Source organism: Zea mays, chromosome 1 (genome assembly GCF_902167145.1).
Source record: "Zea mays cultivar B73 chromosome 1, Zm-B73-REFERENCE-NAM-5.0, whole genome shotgun sequence".
Taxonomy (NCBI): Eukaryota; Viridiplantae; Streptophyta; class Magnoliopsida; order Poales; family Poaceae; genus Zea; species Zea mays.
The window spans coordinates 241,976,221-242,001,276 of NC_050096.1; the positions used below are offsets into that span (position 1 = coordinate 241,976,221).

A 25,056-nucleotide genomic window follows, 5' to 3' on the forward strand; every position below is an offset into this window, starting at 1 on the left:
TGCTTAGACATTTGCCATCCTATTATCTCCTCCATCCATCCGTCCTTGCTGACGAAAGTGTAAAGGTGTCGTCTTCAGAACTTTTGTGCCATATTTAGGGTTGGATATGAGTCAGCTTGACTCGTCCGAGTTTGAGCTGGCTTGTTAAGCTAATAATCTGGCTTGATTCGGCTCGTTAAGCGAACAAGTCACTGATTCAGTTCGGCTCGTTTACAAGTTCGAGCTGCCGTGTTTAGCTCGTGAGCCAGAGCAGAAAAAACAATCTATATATAATAATAATCAATTTCTAGTTAATTTTAAATTAATTTAACAATAGAAAATATTAATTATACTCATAGTTTCATAGAGCACTTCAATGAAACATGAGATTAACACAACTCATCACTCATCAATTCACATACATATTTATCAGTTTAATCCATAGTTACATTTACATAGACTAATTTAACAAATAGACATAGTTCATCAACCATTAGTTTAACTTATATGTCATAGACACCACACATACATATAACATGTTTATCAATTATCACGTAAATGATATGTATATAGTTCGTTTTGTTGAAATGTAGTAGCTCGTTTAGCTCACGAGCTGGCTCGTTAACAACTCGAGCTGACTCATTAACGAACCGAGCTAGGATGTCAGCTGAGCACGTGAAAAAAATTCAAACGAGTTCATCCGAGTCGACTCGTGCCGAGTCGAGCTGACTATGAACCGAGTGAACCGATGAGCCACAAGCATTTCATCGAGCCCTAGCCATATTCCAGATGCAGAGATATCACATTCTTTTATAATCCTGCCCAACATGTTACAAGAGAGAATCAAACATATAATCTCGGTAGGCGCTGTTAAGGCCCATTTGGAGAATGAAACATATAATCTCAGCAGGGGCTGTTAAGGTCCATTAACAGCGTGTTTGGTTTGCAGCACGGCATGGATCCAGAGTGATCCGAACCTGTATCCGAGCCTACAAAATCGTTTGGATAGCGTCACGGAGTCTACCCATCCGTCATCCACTCATTCCAAAATACAGCATAACCCTAGCAGCGACTCGTTCCTCCAAATCAACCGGATGAGCTCACTCCGGTTCGTACCTCGCACAGGGGCGGCGGCAAGGCAGCAGGGGCTGTTAAGGTCCATTAACAATGCAAGTCCAACTCGTGATAGTGGAGAATCATTGAACCCAAGTGGTCCAATTCGTGATGGTGGAGACTCATCTACTCGAAGTGGTGCAAGAAGGAAGAGAGGGCGCATGATGATGGAAGATGAGGATCCATTGATATGCACTGTCACTGAAGCTTTTAAGACTCTTTCAGATGCAATCAAGCAGTCAGCACCACAACCACGTCCGATAATCCCACCCAACCTATGGACTATGATGAAACAGATTCCTGTTTTTGAAAGAGAACATATAGCACACTACTATGGCTACTTGTGTGAGAATCCAGCCCTTGCTTATGCCTTTCTAGAGATGGGACTAGATGATCAAATGGTATGGGTGTCTAGGTACATCAAGACTCATCTTTCTGATTGATGCATCAAAAAAGCAGATTAGCCTAAAACTTGTGTCTGAAACTTTTTAGTTATTTCTATGATGGATGGAGTCTATGAAACTTATCTTTGAACATTGATATGGATGTTGGATAACTTCTCAATTTTATTTGTATGCTGGATAATGTTGAATATGTATGTTGGATAAATTCTCAGTTTTTAATGTATGTTGGATAATGCTGGATGAAATTGTATGCTGGATAAGTACTCGTGAAGATACAAGTTTCAATTTTCAGTTTTATCTATGTTATAACTTTCAGTTTTTATGTATGTTGGATAAAAATGCAACCTTTTTGGTGTGGTGAGTGAAAGCAGATTGAGCGTCGCTTGATGACATGCTTCTTCAAAACAAACAAAAAATGGATTCACCTGCTTCCTCAAAACAAACAAAAAATGGATTCACCTCATTTCTCTAACCAAACATAAAGAAAGAACCATCCAATCCTGTGAGGAATGAATCCATTCCGGACCGGCTGATTCCGGATGGAGCCAATCCCCTAACCAAACACGCCATAAGTCCATACCTACTGTCTATATATTTAGTGCATATAGACTGGTCATTTTACGATTAGGGATTATTTTGGCCGCCGTCGCTGCCCTTCCTAGTCGCTGTCGCGACCTCATCTGCTTCCAGAGTCCGGCCTCGTCTGCTTGCAGCGTCGCCGACCAGATCCACCCGCACGCGGCCGTCCGCGCCTCGTCCATCGCAGCGGCCGCCCGCACGCGTCCATGACCTCGTCGGCTTCCGGCGCCGGCCAGATCCGCCCAGCCTCTCCGCCCCCGCCGACCGCGCTGCAGCCCTCTCCGCGGTGCCTCGGCCCCTCCCGTCGCGGCTACCTCCAGCCGCCGGTCAACCTGCCGACGTGGCCACCTCCGGCCGCCCAGATCCGCTGCACCACCTCCAGACGCCAGCCGCCGACCGCCCAGACCCCCTGCTCCACCAGGGAGAGTCGCCAGCCGCTACCTCTAGCCGCCGGTCGCGTAGATCCCCTGCTCCACCAGGGAGTCGGCCGCCCAGATCCCCTGCTCCACCAGGGAGAGCCACCAGCCGCTCCACCACTGTGTCCCAACCCTAGGCCGAGGGATTGCGCGCCTCCCTGACGTGAGCCGCGACTGGGTGAACACAGGTGAGTTTCAAATCGAGCATCTACTACCAAGGGAAACTCCCATGTATGTGTGGTGTTAATTTCTGTTATTCTCTCCTTTTTTTTCTTTCTCTTCAAATGTGAGTATTTATAGACCCTAATCTGGGCCTAACCGCCTGGATCTATTACATGGCTGGTAACCCTAACGGGCCAGCTGAACAGTACATTCACTAATCCCCTACTCTTCAACCGACTTACTCAAAGAACTAATACTCCTTAACAGCACAAGAAGCAGCAACACAACTGAATAAACTGGATACAACTCACATAGTGCTAACATCTTCCCCTCTGCCAAGACTTGATTGACCCCAATCAAGGGCATTTGGAAACCTTTTCTTCAAAACTTCAAAGTCATCCCAAGTCAAAGCATCTTCTGGAAGATTTCCCCAAGCCACCTTCACTTGAACCACTGGGTAACTTCTTTTCTGCACCAATCTTCTCTCCACAATCTTGATAGGATACACCTCCACACTAGACAAGTCCACCACCTGAGAGAAGTCTGCATAAACTGGCTGATATGAAGAAATAAAAGGCTTCAGCTGAGATACATGGAACACAGGGTGAATCTGTGCTGCTGGTGGTAACTCCACTTTATAAGAAACTTTAGTTTTGGATGATTCAGATTCAGATTTCAGTTATGTTTATTCCACATCTCACTTTTATTTGTGTAGCAATGTTCTGAAGCTATTGACCTTTTCCTTCATTTATTTGTGTAAAAGGGACGTTCTTTACCTGTAGATTTTGACTACGTGAATGTTTGATTCAGCCCTCTTGTCTGATTTCCTTGATGCAAACCAGCACATGTCGAAGGCTTTCAGGGAAAACATATATGTTCCCTTCCAAGCTCAAAAGTTGTGCAATAGAAAAAAATGTCAACTACTGACTGATGATCTTTAAGGATACACAAGAACATCACGTGTGGGTGACATAAATTCTTTTTTGCAAACAATTTTCAGGAATGTTTATATCCCTACTATATTTAAGTGGGATTTCTTTCCGCGTCTCGGTCCCATGCGCACCGCCAGAAAAATACAAAAAATAAGTGCAGAACCTATTGTTCGAACCCTAACTATCTCTCTCCCAGACTTAGCTTCTAACCACTGGATTACATATTTATTTGTGTTCTACAAAAGATAGATATTATAAATATTGTGAATATAGAAACTATTGTAAGACATGGGCAACCGACTAGTTACAATACAAAATATCAAAAGGTTATGGGCTTTATGCAATTAATTAATCTAGTCTCATGAGTTGTGAATGAACAATGAACCATGGCTTGTGTCATACTGTTATAATGTTGTGCTGGTTTCATTTGTGTATCTTTGCCGGTATTTTAAAAGGCGGTGTCTAGCTCCACCTTGGCACTAGGTTGAGCTGCATCACCTCACTTAGCACCTTGGTGTTTTGTCTAGGCTTTTTTTGTGCATAGAGATGTTTTGGGCATGATGTATGCTTGAAAATGGAAAATATTAGAGATGGAGGAAGATGAGCTGCAGTCATGTCACTCATGGATGTATGATAATATCAGTTTTTAGCAGGATAATTCTAATCACCCACATAAAGTACAAACACCTAGCATTTCATAGGCACTACGCGTAGCCTGACCTCCTGCCTAATGTGTAGCGCTTTTGAAACACTATTTTTTGCATATAGCTGTGCGACAGTTCTTTCACCTAATTACATTTACCTTTCTACAAAGATGTATTATTGCATTTCTTGCACCTAGAGGAGTCTTTCTGTAGGTTCTTCAAGTAACCAATTAACATTGTTCCTTTTTCAACTTAGGGTAAAGATGAAACTAAATGGAGTTTCTGATAAGAAGCCATTTGGGATAACAATACTTATACTGCATATAGATATTAAAAATATAAAATGATAGTGGAATCATTTTGAAAAAAATACTTTCATATTATAAATCCTTTCATAAATATAACATAAATAAAATGCCATAGTTGCATTTGAATAATAATTGGATGCCAGGAACAACACTCTTCCCTTACCAAAGGGAGCACATTATATTATGAAGCTTCACGTCTAACAAAATAACCAAAAGATAATAGTAATATACCTGAAGAAATAGTGCATAATGATTACACCTACTTCACATCTTCTTTTAAAATCTTGATTTCTTAGGTGCCACGAAAGAGCCTCTAGCACTCCTCTGGTCTTGAGTTCGACTTCCCGTTGGAGTGAATTTTAGGTTGGGATAAAAAATCCTCTCGTCTGTCCCATGCCAAAGCACAGGCTTAAGGGCTTAAGGCCCAGCCCTATTGTGGTCGTTCTCACATTGGCTACGGTGCCACTGTGCATGGGTGGGGTAGGGGTTCGGGGGTTTTCTCGACTTGGGCGAGAATAACATCTTAATACAAATTCCAGGGCTGTCTTACCTCCTGTAGCTCGAGTTTTTTTTGGATTTTCTAGGTGCCAGCTTAGTGGCTTTATTAGCAAGGTCCTTAGCCTGGGTTTAAAAAAATCTCCTTGTCTCTTCCATACCAAAACATAGGTCTAAGACCTGACCCAGGTTGCTTACATAGGCTGCAGTGCCAATTTGTATGAGTGGGGTGTAGGATCAGAGGTTTCCTCGACCTGCATGAGGTCTTCTCTATCATGCTATGCCTGGGGGCTATCATACCCCCACAGGTTGAGTTTTTTAGGTGCCGGTTGCTCCTAGGGTATGCATCATAGTATTTCTTAAGGTATTGGTTCATTTACGGGAATGTGACTGCATGCTTGTGGTTTAAAACTGTTTGTACTTGCATTTATCTTGTGATTGTTGTTTCTTTAGGATTTCAAAGTTCTTCCTCATTTTTGGGTGATTTGTTTAGTGTGGCATAGTTGACTACTTTGCAAAATACACGTGGCATACCAAATCTTTTGATCGGCTAGCTTTAACTAAAGTAGACTTTGCCTACATTTTGGTTCAGTTATGGCCATCCAGTGCTTGTTTTACTTCACTAATTAGTGGTCAGCAAGCAAGGTTGATGTTGGAGAGTGACATTTGCTTCTATTTTACCAGATATTGCTCCAGTTTGTGAAGCAGCTGTTCAACACAGCTTCTAAGAGATTAGAGATTGGGGTAGTTGACTTGACAAACCTCTTTTCACACGAACTGAAAAACTAATCCATCAGTAAACCTTGATGTTTCTGATGTTGAGAGGCTGAAAGAGCAGTATGCATGTTGCACAGAAGATCAGTTGGCTTTTGAAGGCTATAGAAAGCTCTTGCCAACCAGAAAGGCACTTCCTGATGGGCAGGTATAGGTTAATATTCATTTTTTTGCCTCAAATCTTCTGTCGAACATACAAGTTGGTAATCTCTTATTTGTGATTGATTTTCTACATTAATGCATGATTATTGTGCCCTTGTCTCTTTTCGTGTTTTTGGGTCCAAATGCAGTAATCAATCTATATAAACTAGTCTTTCATAACCGCTTCTTTCTCCAGGTCATAACAATTGAGAAAGAGAGGTACATTGTTGGTGAAGCTTTATTTCAACCACATATATTGGGCTTGGAAGATTATGGTATCGTTCACCAGCTAGTTACTAGCGCCTCAAATGTTTCATCAGAGTACCATCGTCAGCTGCTTGAAAATACCATGTTATGTGGTGGCACCACATCAATGACTGGTTAGTTGCCTTTTGTTTTTGATGTGCACCTTTGCTTTATTCAACCTTGTGAGTCATAGGTCAAATAGCGAAAGGGCCTCTAACGTAATGGTTAAGGCTTCCGAGTAGCATCTCCAGGTCCTGGTTCGATCCCTAACTTCGGGCTTGGTTAAAAAAATCCCCTCGCTGTGTCCCACCCGTTCTTGGGTTATGTCCTGCGCGCCACCCTCCCGCTGGGCCGTTGTAGAGTGGGCAGAATGGATTTTATCAGTCGAAACCATGATTCGGTCTCTTCTTAATTTAATATCGGGAGGGCGGTCTTTCCCTACCGGCCGAGTTTTTTTAGCTATAGGTCAAATGCATATCAATTAGCTGTATAGGGTAAGTAATATCATTTTGTTTTAAACTTTTGTGGATTTAACATATGTTTTCTAGTTGAACGCAGCTTCATTCAAGATGAAAATCTGCCTTCGGTATGAACTGATTGTATGGATGCCAACCTATGCACCACTAGTCCGGGACATTCTCTGTTGTTATGTTCCCTAATAATAAAGAGTGCCAGCTTTGATGTTCTGTTAGAACTTTGAAGTTTCATTTGATACTTGTCCTTTGGATAAGTAGTCAAACATTGTAGTGAATATGGGTAGCAATAGCACAACTGGAGGTGGAAAGTATGTTGGTTAAGTAAGAATTAGGTAGCAATAGCACAACTGGAAGTGGGAAGTATGTTGGTTAAGTAAGAATTAGGTAGCAATAGCACAACTGGAAGTGGGAAGTATGTTGGTTAAGTAAGAATTAGGTAGCAATAGCAACAGGCAACAGCTACATTTCATGCCATGGTTACAGCTTTGCATGTTCAATTGGCTCTCTTGGACAGTTGTGTATACAACTTGTGGATCTTTATGCATATTTAATCTAAACTCTTGTAGTTTTGCTTAGACTCATTTAATCACTAAGGTTTATCTCACTTTTTTTCTTCCTCAAGGCTTTGAGGACAGGTTCCAGAGAGAAGCAAATCTGTCTGCTTCAGCAATCTTTCCATCACTTGTGAAGGTACCCTCATTGCTGCTCCTAGTCAATCCCCTCCTCACTTCCCTGGCTATTACTAACTTGAGCAATGTTTCTTCCAGCCCCCCTGAATACATGTCCGAGAACCTAGCAAGGTACTCGGCCTGGTTGGGTGGTGCGATATTGGCCAAGGTCGTTTTCCCTGAAAACCAGCATATCACCAAGGGCGAGTATGATGAGACGGGGCGTCTATTGTGCACCAGAAGTGCTTTTAGAGACAAACTGCCTTGAACTAGCACGGTTGTGCACCATTTGCTGCTGTTCATGTCACAGCTGTGCTCGTACCTGAATGTTGCAGGTGCCGATGCTTGAGTCCACTGTACGCCAGCCACAGTTCATACCGCTAGCCACAGTTCATACCTGACTGTTGCGAAGTGTTGGTGCATCTAGGTCGGTTGGGTTTATTTAGAGTGCAATAGAGGGTAACATTGACGTGTATTCGTTAGGAGTTTTAGCCAATTGCCCATTTGCACCTGTAGTATTAGAGAATTAGCTGAGATTTCCTTTTCAACTTACATTATGATCCATTATCTCTTCAGCTACTGCTAGTGAAAGAGTTGTTTGGGTCATGCCCACAAACTAAGCATGTCACAGGTTCTTAGGCATATGTTTTTGTTAGGAGCCAAGTAGCCAACGGCATCCTCTCCCCCTGCCGGCCAGAGGGTGCACGTAACATTCCATCGCTCTTCAACGGCTCCCCCTTGGGAGCACTCTGCATTGAGAAAGGGGCTTCTCTAGGGTGAAAATGGGTCGGGTACGCCCTATGGGTACCGTGTCGGGTACTGAATGTGAATACAGATAGTGTAAATATCTGTTTTTTATGCGAGTTTGAGTATTTTTATATTCGTGATGAATATGGGTAATATCCGAATAGTGTATCTTTTGATTCGGGTTGGATACGGAGCGAGCAGTAACCGATAAAATACCTGAACGTTCGGGTCTTCGGTTACCTGTTTTTTCCTTTTTTACATAATAATATAGTTATAAAATCAAAACTTTTACATATGGAATCGGATGGAGATAAAATTTATATAAAAATTGTAGAGCTCGAAGAGATCTATAAATATTTTTTGAACACATATTTAGCCATCAAATTAATAGATTTTATCATTTTCATGTGGGACTTAAGGTTATCTGTGCGAACTTAAGGTTATCTTTTCATAAATTATTTATTAGTATTGGTAACTTATTTGCTAAAGCAAGAAATCAATAATACACCAAATAGCCTCAAAACTTTATGAAATTTTACGAAGGTACACCATATGTCCATATATAACTATAAAAATGTTTTGATCATAAGATCTATAAGATGCACATGTTTCTTCCATTTCACTTTCACTTATTTGTATGAATCACTCTAATATTCAAGTTTCAACATAATCAGTACTTTATCATTTTCATATGAGGACTTGAGTTATCTTCGTATAGAACATTTATTAGTTTTTTTAACTTACTAGTTATGTGCCCGTGCATTGCCACGGGAGTTAAAAATTAATATAAGATATAGATATGAAATGATAAACATCAATATAACATGTATCCAAATTTGACATCAAAGAATGACAAACAAATAGGCAATCAAATACTACCTCCATCCAAGTTTCACAAGCGTATAAGTAGTTTTTACTGAGACCAAGGAATCATTAATGTCAGAGAGGAAATCTTCGGCCGGGTGGCGGAATGCACCCGCCCTAAATCCTAAGATGAGGAGGCGGCCTAAGCGTTTTGCCTGTTTGCTAGATGATCGGTGAACATAAGAGCACATAAGGGTTTAGAGTGGTTCAGGCCGCCGGAGCATAAAACCATACTCCACTGTGTGTTGTATTGCTGGTGATCGAGAGCTTGGAGAACTTCCCGAGGGTCTAAGTTGGCTTGAGTGAACTTGCCTTGTAACGTTGTGTGTCTTCCCTTTTATAGCTCAAGGGAGGCACATACAAGGTTGCTGAGCCCCGACATGTGGGCCCAGGAACATAACAGATGGAATACCTAGAGCAACTAATGCAGGTGTTGTCTGTGTAATCTTCAGGCCCATGTTGTCTGCAGCACGCGCAGCGTTGACATGCGGTGGCAGCTTCCTTGGTAAGGTACGAGTAATGATGGGCGTAGCACACGCGGCAGTATGGTCGTGCAGTCTGCCAGTGGTACGGACAGGCATGCTGCCTATGGGACTGACAGGTCGCTGCCTGCCAGTGGAATGGACAGGTCTCATTAAATGCGGAGACGACACATTGCCTGCCGGTGGAATGGACAGGCACGCCGCCTGCAGAATGGACAGGGCTCACTAAATGCCGAGGCGACACATCGCCTGTCAGCGGAGTGGGTACGCGGCGCGCCTTATCCGCAATAAATGCAGGGGCCGCGTAACCCGGGACCTTACGTCAGGCTCCGCCCGCTGACTTACGTCACGCGTAGTAGGCCACGTGGCTGCATCGGGTCTCCGCCTGGGCGGGGAGCAGAGGCGTATGTGTACAAGTCTGCGCCAGACTGGGCCTGGACACATGTCGGCACCGGACCCCCGCCTGGGTCCTGCCCAAGGCCCGTGTACGTTCTGTCCTAGGACCTTGGGACCCCACTGTGGCGACCCGGACCCCATACGGAGGGGTCCGGATCCCATTCCAGGGGTCCGGCTTGCACACGTGGAGGTCCGGGACCAACCTTGGGGGTCCGGACTATATATCCAGGGTTCCGATACCATCCTTGAGGGTCCGGACTGTACATCCGGGGGTCCGACGCTCTCCCGTGGGGGTCCGGACTGTACATCCGGGGGTCCGGCGCTCTCCCGTGGGGGTCCGGGCTCACTGTTGATGCTTTGGAGTATGCTACCTTCTCTGGACACGTGGCGGCCTCGGACCCGCCCATGTGGTGGGGTCGGGCGCTGCTGTGGACCCAAAGTAGCCGCTCGCGGCTGGGGCGAGGCACAGCTTGGTCCCACACAGCACTTCTGCCACGCGACTAAGAGATAGCCGCGCGGGTTCTGCGTCTTTGTACAGTAGCAGGGGTACCCCAGTTTCAGGGTATCGACAGTGGCCCCTAGGCCCGCCTCAGGGGAGGATGTGAGCCTGCAGGTGGGGCCAAAACTTGTACTTCGCGTCAATATGGCATGACCGGTGACTGGGGCACCACCTCAGCGCGCGCCGCATTAACTCAGCGCATCTGGTGACACACACGCTGTCAGTCCATCCTCGGTCACGTCAACTGCCACATCTGTCCCCGCGGCTGACCGACCCATGGCCCCACGTCTGGCGGTTCCATCAGCCCATGTGCGGGGCGCCTCGTTGCCGCCGCCTTGGTTAATAAAATATCTCTCCGCAGCGGCCTCGAGGCGGTGTGCAATCGTGCACGGTGGTTCGCTCCTCGCGTGGCGGTTCGCCTTTTTCACATTCGGAGACCGGCGCACCAGCTGCATGACTTGTGGGCCCGGGCCCCCATGTCAGAGACTGGGTCGCTTGGGCGCCCGGTGCGCGTCGGACGGGATTTCCTGGGGCGTGAGCGGGAGAGTCTTCCCTGAAAAGGGATTCACCCCGCGTGCAGCAGCTACGCTTTCACATTCTCTTCAATCACTGGGCCCTTTAGCCTCCGAGCCCTCTGCGCCCCTTTGCATCTGCGCTCTTCTGTTTTCTGCCGCCGCAGTCGCCATGGCCTCGCCGGTTCATCCTGAGCGTTTCCAGTCCGAGGGGGCACTCAACCTGGTGCGCAACCTGCTCAGATGGAGCGCGCCGGCGTTCGCCGAATGGATCCGCGCCGGTGCCACTCCCCTCGGCGATCTCGCCGCCGGGGAGTTCGTGCTCTTCATCTCCTACCTCTCCTAAGGGTTAGCGCTGCCGATCTCGCCTTTCTTCCTGCTGTTGCTGGAGGAGCTCAGCCTTCAGCTTCAGCACCTCACGCCCCATTCCATCCTCTAGGCGGCCATCTTCGCCCACCTGTGCCAGATGTTCGTGGGGGTGGCGCTCTGTACCTCCCTCTTCCGCCATTTTTTCGTGCTGGTGAAGTCCGGGAAGGCCAAGGACAATCTCGGCGCCTACTACTTCCAAACAAGGCCGGATTCGGCTGATGCCTACATCTCCTCCCTCGGTGGCGCGAGGTGGGAAAACTGGCACGACAACTGGGTGATCGTTAGCACCGAGGTCAACGACCGCCTCGTGCTGACGAGCGAAGGGCCAAGGCTCAACCGGAAGCAATGGAGGGCCAAGTCGTCGCTGGCGCCGAAGTTCGAGCCCGTACTAGACAGGATCAAGACCCTGGCAACTGGTGGACTGACGTCGATGCATGTGGTCGGCGACTTCTTGAAGCGCCAGATCGCGCCGCTGCAGCAGAGGGCGCGCCTGTGTTGCTGGTTCACCGGTCCAAAGGACATCGGCCGGGTCCAGCGCGGGCCAGGGACCGACCTATCCTAGGACGAGCTGCAAGTCCTGGTGAAGGGGATTACCGGTGAGTCTTTCATTCCTGAGTCCCTGATCCTTCCCCAGGGCATCCCTGCGCTCTGCGATGATCCAGGGTTGAGGACGGCGATCCTGGCCTGGCTGCCGACCCTCGATGAGAGCGGCGTGGCGGTTCATCAGACTGGCGGCTGGAACCCCCACCATGGGATCCGGATTTCTGACGCGCCGGCTGGAGGCCCCCAGCCCGCTGGTGCAGGCTCCAGAGCCCCCCGTGGCCCCCAGCCCCTTGGACAAGGGCAAAGGGGCTGCAAGTAGCTCCTCGCCCCGGGTGGCACCGGGGGGGTCGGAGGATTATAGGCGACGCCGGCTGCGTCGCGCCAATGGGTCGCTCGTCACAAACCCTCCTCTTGATGCGGACCCACCCCAGAAGCGTCAAAGGACAGCTGGCGGGGCCGAGGGGACCGGCTCCTAGGCTTAGGGCGCGCAGAGGCGCATCAGTCCTCCACCACCGCCACCATCGGATCCGCTACCGCCGCCACCACCACCTGGGGGTGATCTTCCCCAGGGGCACCAGCAGCAGCAACAGCAGTGGACGTCTCGCTTCCAGGGCCGCTGGAAGGTCCAGGGCCCCAAGTAATTGTAGCCTCATTCTTGTTTATGCGAGTGTAGTTATCATGCCGACGGGTCCTAACCCATCCTTGTTTGCCAGGGCTTCCTCCCCCTCTGCTCCCAAGGGCGCGCCTACTCCGTCGGGTCAGCAGTAGGCGTCTGCTGGGAGTGGTGCCGGCGGCTCGCCCCCGGCCGCTGCAACTGCGACGATAGCTACCTCAGCCTCAACGACGGCGATGCCGTCGAGTACTGAAAGTCGCCTAGAGGGGGGGTGAATAGGCGGAATCTGAAAATTATAAACTTAAGCACACACTACAAGCCGGGGTTAGCGTTAGAAATAAAATCGAGTCCGAAAGAGAGGGCAAAAACAAATCACAAGCAAATGAAGAGAGTGACGTGGTGATTTGTTTTACCGAGGTTCGGTTCTTGCAAACCTACTCCCCATTGAGGTGGTCATAAAGACCGGGTCTCTTTCAACCCTTTCTCTCTCTCAAACGGTCACCTAGACTGAGTGAGCTTTTCTCCTTAATCAACGGGTCACTTAGACCCCTCACAAGGACCACCACAACTTGGTGTCTCTTGCGTTGATTACAAGTTGCTTGAGAATAAGAAAGAGGAAGAAGAAAAGCGATCCAAGCGCAAGAGCTCAAAGAACACGAGCGAAACTCTCTCTCTAGTCACTAATTGCTTTGAGTGGAATTTGGGACTTGGAGAGGCTTTGATTCAATCTATTTGTGTCTTGTATTGTATGCAGTAGCTCTTGTATTGAATGTGTTGGCTGAAAACTTGGATGCCTTGAAGTGTGGTGGTTGGGGGGTATTTATAGCCCCAACCACCAAAGTGGCCGTTGGGGAACTCTACTGTCGACGGGCGCACCGGACAGTCCGGTGCGCCACCGGACACTGTCCGGTGCGCCAGCCACGTTACCCAACCGTTAGGGTTCGACCATTGGAGCTTCTAACAGATGGGCCACCGGACTGTCCGGTGGTGCACCGGACAGTCACTGTTCACTGTTCGGTGCGCCTTCTGGCGCTTGCTCTGACTCTGCGCGTGCAGCCCGCGCACTGTTCACGCACTGTTCACTTTTGCAGACGACCGTTGGCGCTGTTAGCCGTTGCCCCGCTTGGCACACCGGACAGTCCGGTGCTACACCGGAAAGTCCAGTGAATTATAGCGGAGAACATTTTCCAGAAACCTGAAGCTGAGGAGTTCAGAGTGATTCTCCCTGGTGCACCGGACACTGTCCGGTGGCACACCGGACAGTCCGGTGCGCCAGACCAGGGCAGCCTTCGGTGGATTTTGCTTCTTTCCAATTGAACCCTATCTTGGACTTTTTAATGGTTTGTGTTGAATCTTTGGCACCTGTAGAACTTATAATCTAGAGCAAACTAGTTAGTCCAATTATTTGTGTTGGGCAATTCAACCACCAAAATCATATAGGAGAAGGTTTGACCCTATTTCCCTTTCAATCTCCCCCTTTTTGGTGATTGATGCCAACACAAACCAAAACAAATATATAAGTGCATAATTGAACTAGTTTGCATAAGGTAAGTGCAAAGGTTGCTTGTAATTAAACCAATATAATTATTTCAATAGATATGCATGGATTGTTTTCTTCTTATTTAAAATTTTGGACCACGCTTGCACCACTAGTTTTGTTTTTTTAAATTCTTTGTAAAATTCTTTTCAAAAACCTTTTTGCAAATAGTCAAAGGTATATGAATAAGATTGAAAGAAGTATTTTCAAGATTTTGAAATTTTCTCCCCCTGTTTCAAATGTTTTTCCTTTGACTAAAACAAAACTCCCCCTTAATGAAATTCTCCTCTTAGTGTTCAAGAGGGTTTTATAGATTTTTGAAGATACTAGTACTTTCTCCCCCTTTTGAAAGCACATTAAGATAACAATTTGAAAACTTCATTTTTAAAATTCGTTGGTGGTGGTGCGGTCCTTTTGCTTTGGGCTAATACTTTCTCCCCCCTTTGGCATGAATCGCCAAAAACGGATACTTTAAGTGAAATATGAGCCCAACGTAAAATTTTCTCCCACTTTAGCAAGCAATATATGAGTGAAAGATTATACCAAAGGAGAGATGGTGGAATACCGGCAAAGAGTAGATAATACCGATGGAGTTGAGTGGAAGCGTCGTCTTTGCCGAATACTCCATTTCCCTTTCAATTCTATGACTAAGCATGAGAATACACTTGAAAACACATTAGTCATAGACATAAAAGAGATATGATCAAAGGTATATAAATGAGCTATGTGTGCAAAGTATCAATCAAAATTCCTAGAATCAAGAATATTTAGCTCATTCCTAAGCTTGGTAAAGGTTTTCTCATCTAAAGGCTTGGTAAAGATATCGGCTAATTGTTCTTTGGTGTTAATATAGGCTATCTCGATATCCCCCCTTTGTTGGTGATCTCTCAAAAAGTGATACCGAATGGCTATGTGCTTAGTGCGGATTTTCTTCTCCGCTCGGATTTCCTCAATGACCCAGCTACCACATATGCCGTGGCAGACAGTATTGCAAGATGCACCGATGAAGCTGTGGATGCAAAGCTTAGGTCTTTCATGAATGAGCACTGGAGCGAGGCAGCTTTTTGTGCGAGATTCGAATCTGCACAGCAGCACTTTGTTAATTTCATGAGGATAATGGAAAGGGGTGAATCACCAATCCGCTTAGGGGACCTCCCACTTGAGCTGGTGATTGCCATGGCCTACCTGCCGCTCTATAAGGAATGCATGAATTCCAATGGGCGACTTTTGCCTCAAAGGCTTAGAGGTCAGCTTATGGAGGCTGCAAGCAGGCTCGAGGACCGGCAAGTGGAAAGGGATAGCCAAAGCAGAGAACTCTTGGCCATCTTGGAGCACCACATACCACGATTCATGATCCAAACTTGAAGGTAAGCGCAGGCATCCACTCTAAACCACTGCTGTCAATGCAAGCAAAAAACAACTTACAAGGGCAATCCACGCCGTCTTCAGTGTCGCCACCATGTTCCTGCTTGGGGGGACATCACCAAATGATAGCATCTTGAGTTGGCTTTCCTGCAGGCGATCTTTGGAGAGTATATAATTCTGGGGAATGGTGTGTGCCTTGTCGAGGCATGTGTCTGAGTGTTTTACTGGGACCGTAATCTTCCATGAAAAAAATGATATAAGCCTTCGGTATGTAATCCTTAGTTTTCGGTGTAATTCAAAACGCAGTTAATGCTTAATCCTCAGAGCTGCATATAACCAAGTGGTGCTTACCTAGATTTGAGGACCTCTGATGCTTGTTTATCTCAAGTGAGCCTTTTGAGTCTTCATGTTTCGTTGAAGAACATCATTACATGCACTATCCATTTGGCAAAATTAATAGCAATTTGTATTTCTTCTCTGTTTCAGGAGTGCTGGTCGGTTCCTGTTGGCTATAAGATATTCAGATAGTGTATGCCTGTCCAACTGAAGTAGGCGTCCACATAGAAGAAATACAAATTGCTATTAATTTGTTTCGTTGTTTTTCCCTGATCCGTAATTTGATTTTAGATGCAGTACTCGCGATCCAACCTATTTGGGATGTAGTACTCGCGCAAGCGCTACTTCGTGCTCGAGGACGCCGCGCTCCGCTGCTTCAAGTCTGCGCCATCCTCCAAGGGCGAGGTACCCTATTGCCACGACTGAATAACTACAGGCCCCCTCCAATCATGTTTCGTTGTTTTTCCCTGATCCGTAATTTGATTTTAGTTGTTTTTTGTGCTTCAAGTCTGTGCCGTCCTCCAAGGGCGAGGTACCCTATTGCCACCACTGAATAACTACAGGCCCCCTCCAATCTTGTTTCATTGTTTTTCCCTGATTCGTAATTTGATTTTAGTTGTTTTTTGTGCTCCGTGATTTGATTTTGGATAGTGAAGATAAACTGATGCATAATCCAGCACTTGATCTGAGGCCGGCTTCTATGGAGCGACTGATGCGCAGATATCTCTGTATCTGAGTCCTTAACATCCTGTAATGGTTTTGACCATTGTTTTCTATTCTTGTGCTGTTGAATTGCATCTCTATATTTTTCTTTGTAGTATCTGATGGCGAAACCTCGAAACAATCTTAGAACACATTTCGACACATTGCTAGCAACACTTTGAGTGATAAGTATATTATTTTCTAATGATGCTGCAATTATGCTTCAATTCTACAAGGTGTGATGGCAGCTGAGCTATGTTTCTTCAACTAACCAAAAGTACACTTGTGGTAATGAAAATCTGTTTGATGCCTTTTTTTTGCTGCGCTACGCGCTGCGTAGGTGGATTCTTTCATTGTTTTTGCAGTCTAAGTTTCGGGGTTGACCTTCAAGAAATAAGGCTGATGGGTGTACTGCAGGTATATGTAATGCGTGTTTCTGTTATGAGCTATGTATTTTGTCATGGACAAGATAAAACTGGTGTTTGGTAAGTATGTATGTAAACTGACGCCTCGCATTCTTGATTGCAGAGAATTGCAATAGCTTATCTGTTGACCGTCCTCTATGAGATTTGGATCAGAGGAGATGAAGATGTAGACTACGGATATGATTTGCTCAAGCGATACCGCTACTAGCTGTGAGTTTAGTTAGACCAAAAGTACTCCCCTTTCTGCACTATGGGAAGGATCACGAGCCATTTTGTTCGTAGGCGTAGTCGTGGCGATCACATACAAGTCCCTCTTGTACGGTATCTATGTTCCTGACTGGGAGTACCAGACATCAGCTCCTGGCTCCATAGAGAAGCATTTCTTTGTAGGTTCTACTTCATCATTTCTTTATGCTAAGAGGTTTTATTACTGATGAGCTTCGAATTCGCAATCTTTCTTACTTAGGTGAAATGTGGAGTAAGAGGTGACACCAGCCCAGGCTGCAATGCGGTTGGCATGATCGACCGTAAAATCCTAGGCATCCAGCATCTCTACGGCCGACATGTTTATGCATGATCCAAGGTTCTTTTTTTGTTTAATAGCATTTCTATTCCTTTTTCTTCAGGAGACTTCTCTGCCTCTTCTCCGTACGATCTCTGATTTCTGTTCTCCTATGGCAGCAATGCAGCAAATGTGAATTTGAACTTTGAGGAATACGCGAATAATCGAAAGAAAAGTTTGAGTTAACCGTCTTTCGTTTGTCGTAGTCATGGTCGTCATTGTCCTTATGGGAAGAAGTGGACTCATCACTGTCGTCGTAGTAGACGATCTCCTTGATGCGTCTCGTCTTCTTCTTCTTTCCATCTTTGCGTCTGTGGCCTGAGCTCGAGTCGGTAGGCTTGTCATCCTTCGGCTCGTTGACGAAGGACTCCTTCTCTTTATCGTTAATCACGATTCCCTTCCCCTTAGGATCCATCTCTTCGGGCGATTAGTCCCTTGTGAAGAGAACGGCTCCGATACCAACTGAGAGCACCTGGAGGGGGGGTGAATAGGTGATCCTGTAGAACTTGAAACTTAAGCCACAAAAACTTGGTTAAGTGTTAGCACAATAATCGCCAAGTGGCTAGAGAGGAGTCTTCAACAAAACACAATAACCACAAAGATATCAATCACAGAGATGGCACAGTGGTTATCCCGTGGTTCGGCCAAGACCAACGCTTGCCTACTCCACGTTGTGGCGTCCCAACGGACGAGGGTTGCAATCAACCCCTCTCAAGCGGTCCAAAGACCCACTTGAATACCATGGTGTTTTGCTTGCTTTTCTTAATCCCGTTCGCGAGGAATCTCCACAACTTGGAGCCTCTCGCCCTTACACTTGAAGTTCACAAAGAAGCACGGAGTAAGGGAGGGATTAGCAACTCACACAAGACACAAAGATTACAACAAATACGCACACACAAAACCCAGACTTAAGCTCAAGAGACTAGCACACTAGAACGGAGCTCAAATCACTAGAATGTCAAACAAGTGCGCAAGAATGAAGTGTGAGTGATCAAGAGTGCTCAAGAAATGCTTGGTATCCTCCTCCATGCGCCTAGGGGTCCCTTTTATAGCCCCAAGGCAGCTAGGAGCCGTTGAGAGCAATCCTGGAAGGCAGATCTTGCCTTCTGTCGACTGGCGCACCGGACAGTCCGGTGCACCACCGGACACTGTCCGGTGCAGATATCCTTCCTTATTTGGCGAAGCCGACCGTTGGAGTCTGAGAGCCGTTGGCGCACCGGACACTGTCCGGTGCACCAATGTGACCGTTGGCTCGGCCACGCGTCACGCGCGGAATCCTCGGCCGACCGTTGCCCCGGCTGACTGTTGACTCACCGGACAGTCCGGTGCGCCACCGGACAGACCGGTGAATTTTAGCGGTACGCCGTTAATCATCTCCCGAGAGCGACGAGTTCGCCTGTGAACGGCTCACCGGACAGTCCGGTGCACCACCGGACAGACCGGTGAATTTTAGTCGTACACCGCCGTCGAAGTCCTGAGAGCAGCCTGTTCGCCAGAGCCAGTCTGGCGCACCGGACATTGTCCGGTGCACCACCGGACAGTCCGGTGAACCCAGACTGAGCAGACTTTGGCTGAACAAAGCCATCTCATTTCTAACTCGATTTTTCCTGTTTCCAGCACTTAGACACAATACATTAGTCCATAAAACAATGTACTAAGTCTAGAAACATACCTTTTGACAAGATTTGCACTTTGTCCACCACTTTGCATAGATTAGCACAAAAGCACTTGTGTTGGCACTCAATCACCAAAATACTTAGAAATGGCCCAAGGGCACATTTCCCTTATAATCTCCCCCTTTTTGGTGATTTATGCCAACACAACATAAAGCAACTAGAACAAGTGCAATATCAATGCAAATGAAAACTCAAAGTTGTTTTGAATCAAATTTGACTTATATGGATCACTCTTTGCCACCACTTGGTTTGTTTTTGCAAATCAAACTCAATTTCCTATCTCTAAGTCAAGTCCACTTGTAGAGACATAAAGAGAGGTATTCCAAAAGAAATTGATCAAGGATTTCAAAAACTCCCCCTTTTTCCCATAATCAACACTTCTCCCCACAAGAGGCCAACTTTTGACAAAAGAGACAATAAAAGAGTTTTGACAAACCAAAAACTCTAATCTACTATTTTCAAAATTTCTCAAGTGGTAGCTGATCCCTTTATTGCTTTGGCCTTTATTTTCTCCCCCTTTGGCATCAAGCACCAAAACGGGATCAATCTTGGCCCTTGAACCCCATTGCCTCACCGAAATCTTCAAATAAGAATACAAAGGCAATAAGAGGACATGAGATGAACTTGGAATAAGTTACCCTCTCATCGGAGTGCAGTGGAAGTCTTTCATGGTCCAAGTCCACCTTTTCCCTTTCAATCCTCCTTTGAGACTAAATCAAGCAAACTCGAGCAAACGGTTAGTCTCAAAGGGTCAAGTTGTAACACAACTCCCCCTAAATATGTGCATCACTTGCAAAAAGGACTTGTGAGGTCCAGGAAGTGTTTGTACAACTTGAGCACCACAGTAAGCAACAAAAATGCATAAGGAACATGATCAAAGGCATAAATACATGTATGCTATGAATTAATCCAAGTTCCGCGAATCTAGGACATTTAGCTCACTACGCAGCCTGCAAAAGGTCTTCTCATCTAGAGGCTTAGTGAAGATATCGGCTAGCTGGTTCTCGGTGCTAACATGAAACACTTCGATATCTCCTTTTTGCTGGTGGTCTCTCAAAAAGTGATGTCGGATGTCAATGTGCTTTGTGCGGCTGTGCTCAACAGGATTTTCCGCTATTCGGATAGCACTCTCATTGTCACATAGGAGTGGGACTTTGCTCAGATTGTAGCCAAAGTCCCGGAGGGTTTGCCTCATCCAAAGTAGTTGCGCACAACACTGTCCTGCGGTAACGTACTCGGCCTCAGCGGTGGATAGGGCAACGGAAGTTTGTTTCTTAGAGTTCCACGACACCAGAGACCTTCCTAAGAATTGGCACGTCCCCGATGTACTCTTCCTATCGACCTTACATCCAGCATAGTCGGAATCTGAGTATCCAATCAAGTCAAAGTTAGACCCCTTTGGATACCAAATCCCGAAGCAAGGCGTAGCGACTAAATATCGAAGAATTCGCTTCACAGCCACTAAGTGACACTCCTTAGGATCGGATTGAAATCTAGCACACATGCATACGCTAAGCATAATATCTGGTCTACTAGTACACAAATAAAGTAAAGACCCTATCATAGACCGGTATGCTTTTTGATCAACGGACTTACCTCCTTTGTTGAGGTCGGTGTGTCCGTCGGTTCCCATCGAAGTCTTTGCGGGCTTGGCGTCCTTCATCCCAAACCGCTTTAGCAAGTCTTGCGTGTACTTCGTTTGGGAGATGAAAGTGCCATCCTTGAGTTGCTTCACTTGGAACCCAAGGAAGTAGTTCAACTCGCCCATCATCGACATCTCGAATTTCTGCGTCATCACCCTGCTAAACTCTTCACAAGACTTTTGGTTAGTAGAACCAAATATTATGTCATCGACATAAATTTGGCACACAAAAAGATCACCATCGCAAGTCTTAGTGAAAAGAGTTGGATCGGCTTTCCCAACCTTGAAAGCATTAGCAATTAAAAAGTCTCTAAGGCATTCATACCATGCTCTTGGGGCTTGCTTAAGTCCATAGAGCGCCTTAGAGAGCTTACACACGTGGTCGGGGTACCGATCATCCTCGAAGCCAGGGGGTTGCTCCACGTATACCTCCTCCTTGATCGGCCCATTGAGGAAAGCGTTCTTCACATCCATTTGGTACAACCTGAAAGAATGGTGAGCGGCATATGCTAGCAAAATACGAATTGATTCTAGCCTAGCCACAGGAGCAAACGTCTCCTCAAAGTCCAAACCTGCGACTTGGGCATAACCTTTTGCCACAAGTCGAGCCTTGTTCCTTGTCACCACCCCGTGCTCGTCCTGTTTGTTGCGGAACACCCACTTGGTTCCCACAACATTTTGCTTGGGACGAGGCACCAGTGTCCAAACTTCATTGCGCTTGAAGTTGTTGAGTTCCTCCTGCATGGCCAACACCCAGTCTGGATCTAGCAAGGCCTCTTCTACCCTGAAAGGCTCAATAGAAGAGACAAAGGAGTAATGCTCACAAAAATTAACTAATCTTGAATGAGTAGTTACTCCCTTGCTAATATCACCCAATATTTGGTCGACGGGATGATCCCTTTGAATCGTCGCTCGAACTTGGGTTGGAGGTGCCTGAGGTGCTTCTTCCTCCTCAACTTGAACATCCGGTGCTCCCCCTTGATCATGCGCCTCCACTTGAGGTACCTGTTCGTCATCTTGGGTTGGGGGATACACCATAGTTGAGGAAGACGGTTGATCTTGCTCCAATTGTTCCTGAGGCCGCACATCTCCAATCGCCATGGTGTGTATCACGACCGTTGGAACGTCTTCTTCATCTACATCATCAAGATCAACAACTTGCTCTTTTGGAGAGCCATTAGTCTCATCAAATACAACGTCGCTAGAGACTTCAACCAAACCCGATGATTTGTTGAAGACCCTATACGCCTTTGTATTTGAATCATAACCTAATAAAAACCCTTCTACAGCTTTGGGAGCAAATTTAGAAGTTCTACCTTTCTTCACAAGAATATAACACTTGCTCCCAAATACACGAAAGTAAGACACATTGGGTTTGTTACCGGTTAGCAGCTCATATGAAGTCTTCTTGAGGAGGCAGTGAAGATAGACCCTGTTGATGGCGTGGCAAGCCGTGTTTACGGCTTCCGACCAAAAACGCTCGGGGGTCTTGAACTCTCCAAGCATAGTCCTCGCCATATCGATGAGCGTCCTGTTCTTCCTCTCTACCACACCATTTTGTTGAGGTGTGTAGGGAGCGAAGAACTCGTGCTTGATCCCCTCCTCCTCAAGGAACTCCTCCACTTGAAGATTCTTGAATTCGGACCCGTTGTCGCTCCTTATCTTCTTCACCTTGAGCTCAAACTCATTTTGAGCTCTCCTGAGGAAGCGCTTGAGGGTCCCTTGGGTTTTAGATTTATCCTGCAAAAAGAATACCCAAGTGAAGCGGGAAAAATCATCAACTATAACAAGACCATACTTACTTCCTCCTATACTTAGATAGGCGACGGGTCCGAAGAGGTCCATATGAAGCATCTCCAAGGGTCTTGATGTGGTCATCACATTTTTGGTGTGATGAGTGCCTCCCACCTGTTTCCCTGCTTGACAAGCTGCACAAGGTCTATCTTTTTCGAAATGTACATTAGTTAGACCTATCACGTGTTCTCCCATTAGAAGCTTGTGGAGGTTCTTCATCCCCACATGTGCTAAGCGGTGATGCCACAACCAGCCCATGCAAGTCTTAGCCATTAAGCATGCATCTAGACCGGCCTCTTCTTTTGCAAAATCAACCAAATAAAGTTTGCCGTCTAGTACACCCTTAAAAGCTAGTGAACCATCACACCTTCTAAAGACAGACACATCTATATTTGTGAATAGACAATTATATCCCATATTGCATAATTGACTAACAGATAACAAGTTATATCCAAGCGATTCAACTAAAAACACATTAGAAATAGAGTGCTTGGATGAAATAGCAATTTTACCTAACCCTTTTACCTTGCCTTGGTTCCCATCACCGAATATTATTGAATCTTGGGAATCCTTGTTCTTGACGTAGGAAGAGAACATCCTCTTTTCCCCCGTCATGTGGTTTGTGCATCCGCTGTCGATAATCCAGTTTGAACCCCCGGATGCATAAACCTGCAAGGCAAATTTAGGCTTGGGTCTTAGGTACCCAACTCTTGTTGGGTCCTACAAGGTTAGTCACAATTGTCTTAGGGACCCAAATGCAAGTTTTATCTCCCTTGCATCTTGCCCCTAATTTCCTAGCAATCACCTTCTTATTCTTTCTATAAATGGCAAAAGAAGCATTGCAAACATGATATATTGTAGAAGGTTCATTAACTTTCTTATTAACAACATTTCTCTTAGGCATATTATGAATAACATTTCTCCTACCAACATTTCTATCATGCACATAGGAAGAACTAGAAGCAAACATGGCATGAGAATCAAAAGCATCATACGCATTACAACTCCTATGAGTATTTCTAGATTGTCTCCTATCATGGTACATAAAGGCATGGTTCTTTTGCACACTACTAGCCATAGGGGCCTTCCCTTTCTCCTTGGCGGAGATGGGAGCCTTATGGCTTGTTAAGTTCTTGACTTCCCTCTTGAAGCCAAGACCATCCTTAAATGAGGGGTGTCTACCAATTGTGTAGGCATCCCTTGCAAATTTTAGTTTGTCAAATTCACTCTTGCTAGTCTTAAGTTGGGCATTAAGACTAGCTACTTCATCATTTAATTTAGAAATGCGCTCTAGGTGTTCACTACAAGTATCAACATTAAGATCTTTACACCTAGTGCAAACATGTTCTACACAAGAGTTGGATTTACTAGCTACTTCTAGTTTAGCATTTAAATCATCATTAACACCTTTTAAAGTAGCAATGGTTTCATGACAAGTAGATAGTTCATAAGAAAGCATTTCATTTCTTTTAACTTCTAAAGCATGAGCTTTTTGTGCCTCTACAAATTTATCATGTTCTTCATACAACAAATCCTCTTGCTTTTCTAAAAGTCTATCCTTTTCATTCAAGGCATCAATTAACTCATTAATTTTGCCAATTTTAATTCTATCCAAACCTTTAAATAAACTAGAATAGTCTATCTCATCGTTGTCACTAGAATCATCACTTGAAGAAGCATAAGTGGTATCCCGAGTACATACCTTCTTCTCCTTCGCCATGAGGCATGTGTGATGCTCGTTGGGGAAGAGGGATGACTTGTTGAAGGCAGTGGCGGCGAGTCCTTCATTGTCGGAGTCGGAGGAGGAGCAATCCGAATCCCACTCCTTTCCGATATGTGCCTCGCCCTTGGCCTTCTTGTAATTCTTCTTCTTCTCCCTCTTGTTTCCTTTTTCCTGGTCACTATCATTATCGGGACAGTTAGCAATAAAATGACCAAGCTTACCACATTTGAAGCATGAGCGCTTCCCCTTTGACTTGGTCTTGCTTGGCTGTCCCTTGCGACTCTTAAGCGCCGTCTTGAAGCGCTTGATGATGAGGGCCATCTCTTCATCATTTAGCCCTGCCGCCTCAACTTGCGCCACCTTGCTAGGTAACGCCTCCTTGCTTCTCGTTGCCTTGAGAGCAACGGGTTGAGGCTCATTGATTGGGCCATTCAGTGCGTCGTCCACGTACCTCGCCTCCTTGATCATCATTCGCCCGCTTACGAATTTTCCAAGGACTTCTTCGGGCGACATTTTGGTGTACCTGAGATTCTCACGAATATTATTCACCAAATGAGGATCAAGAACGGTAAAGGACCTTAGCATTAGTCGGACGACGTCGTGGTCCGTCCATCGCGTGCTTCCGTAGCTCCTTATTTTGTTGATAAGGGTCTTGAGCCGGTTGTATGTTTGGGTTGGCTCCTCGCCCCTTATCAACGCAAATCTTCCGAGCTCGCCTTCTACCAACTCCATCTTGGTGAGCAAGGTGACGTCATTCCCCTCATGAGAGATCTTGAGGGTGTCCCAGATTTGCTTGGCATTGTCCAAGCCGCTCACCTTATGGTACTCGTCCCTGCACAAGGAGGCTAACAACACAGTAGTAGCTTGTGCATTTCTATGAATCTGTTCATTAAAAAAATAGGACTATCCGAGCTATCAAATTTCATTCCATT

At 45.9% G+C, this 25,056-nt stretch overlaps 1 non-coding gene and 2 pseudogenes across 2 annotated transcripts; 2 read left to right on the plus strand and 1 right to left on the minus strand.

Moving 5' to 3' along the window:
• Positions 1-2,093: 2,093 nt before the first annotated feature.
• Positions 2,094-7,916, plus strand: LOC103645385 (actin-related protein 7-like; annotated as a pseudogene). The gene is made up of 5 exons (NR_144502.1): positions 2,094-2,679; positions 5,717-5,954; positions 6,144-6,327; positions 7,292-7,359; positions 7,437-7,916. The product of NR_144502.1 is annotated as an actin-related protein 7-like (transcript).
• Positions 7,917-15,042: 7,126 nt separating this feature from the next.
• Positions 15,043-15,564, minus strand: LOC103643519 (uncharacterized; annotated as a pseudogene).
• A 680-nt stretch (positions 15,565-16,244) lies between these two features.
• LOC111590768 (small nucleolar RNA snoR31) lies at positions 16,245-16,342 on the plus strand. Its single transcript, XR_004855806.1, has one exon. It is a non-coding gene; the product is annotated as a small nucleolar RNA snoR31 (small nucleolar RNA).
• Positions 16,343-25,056: the final 8,714 nt, after the last annotated feature.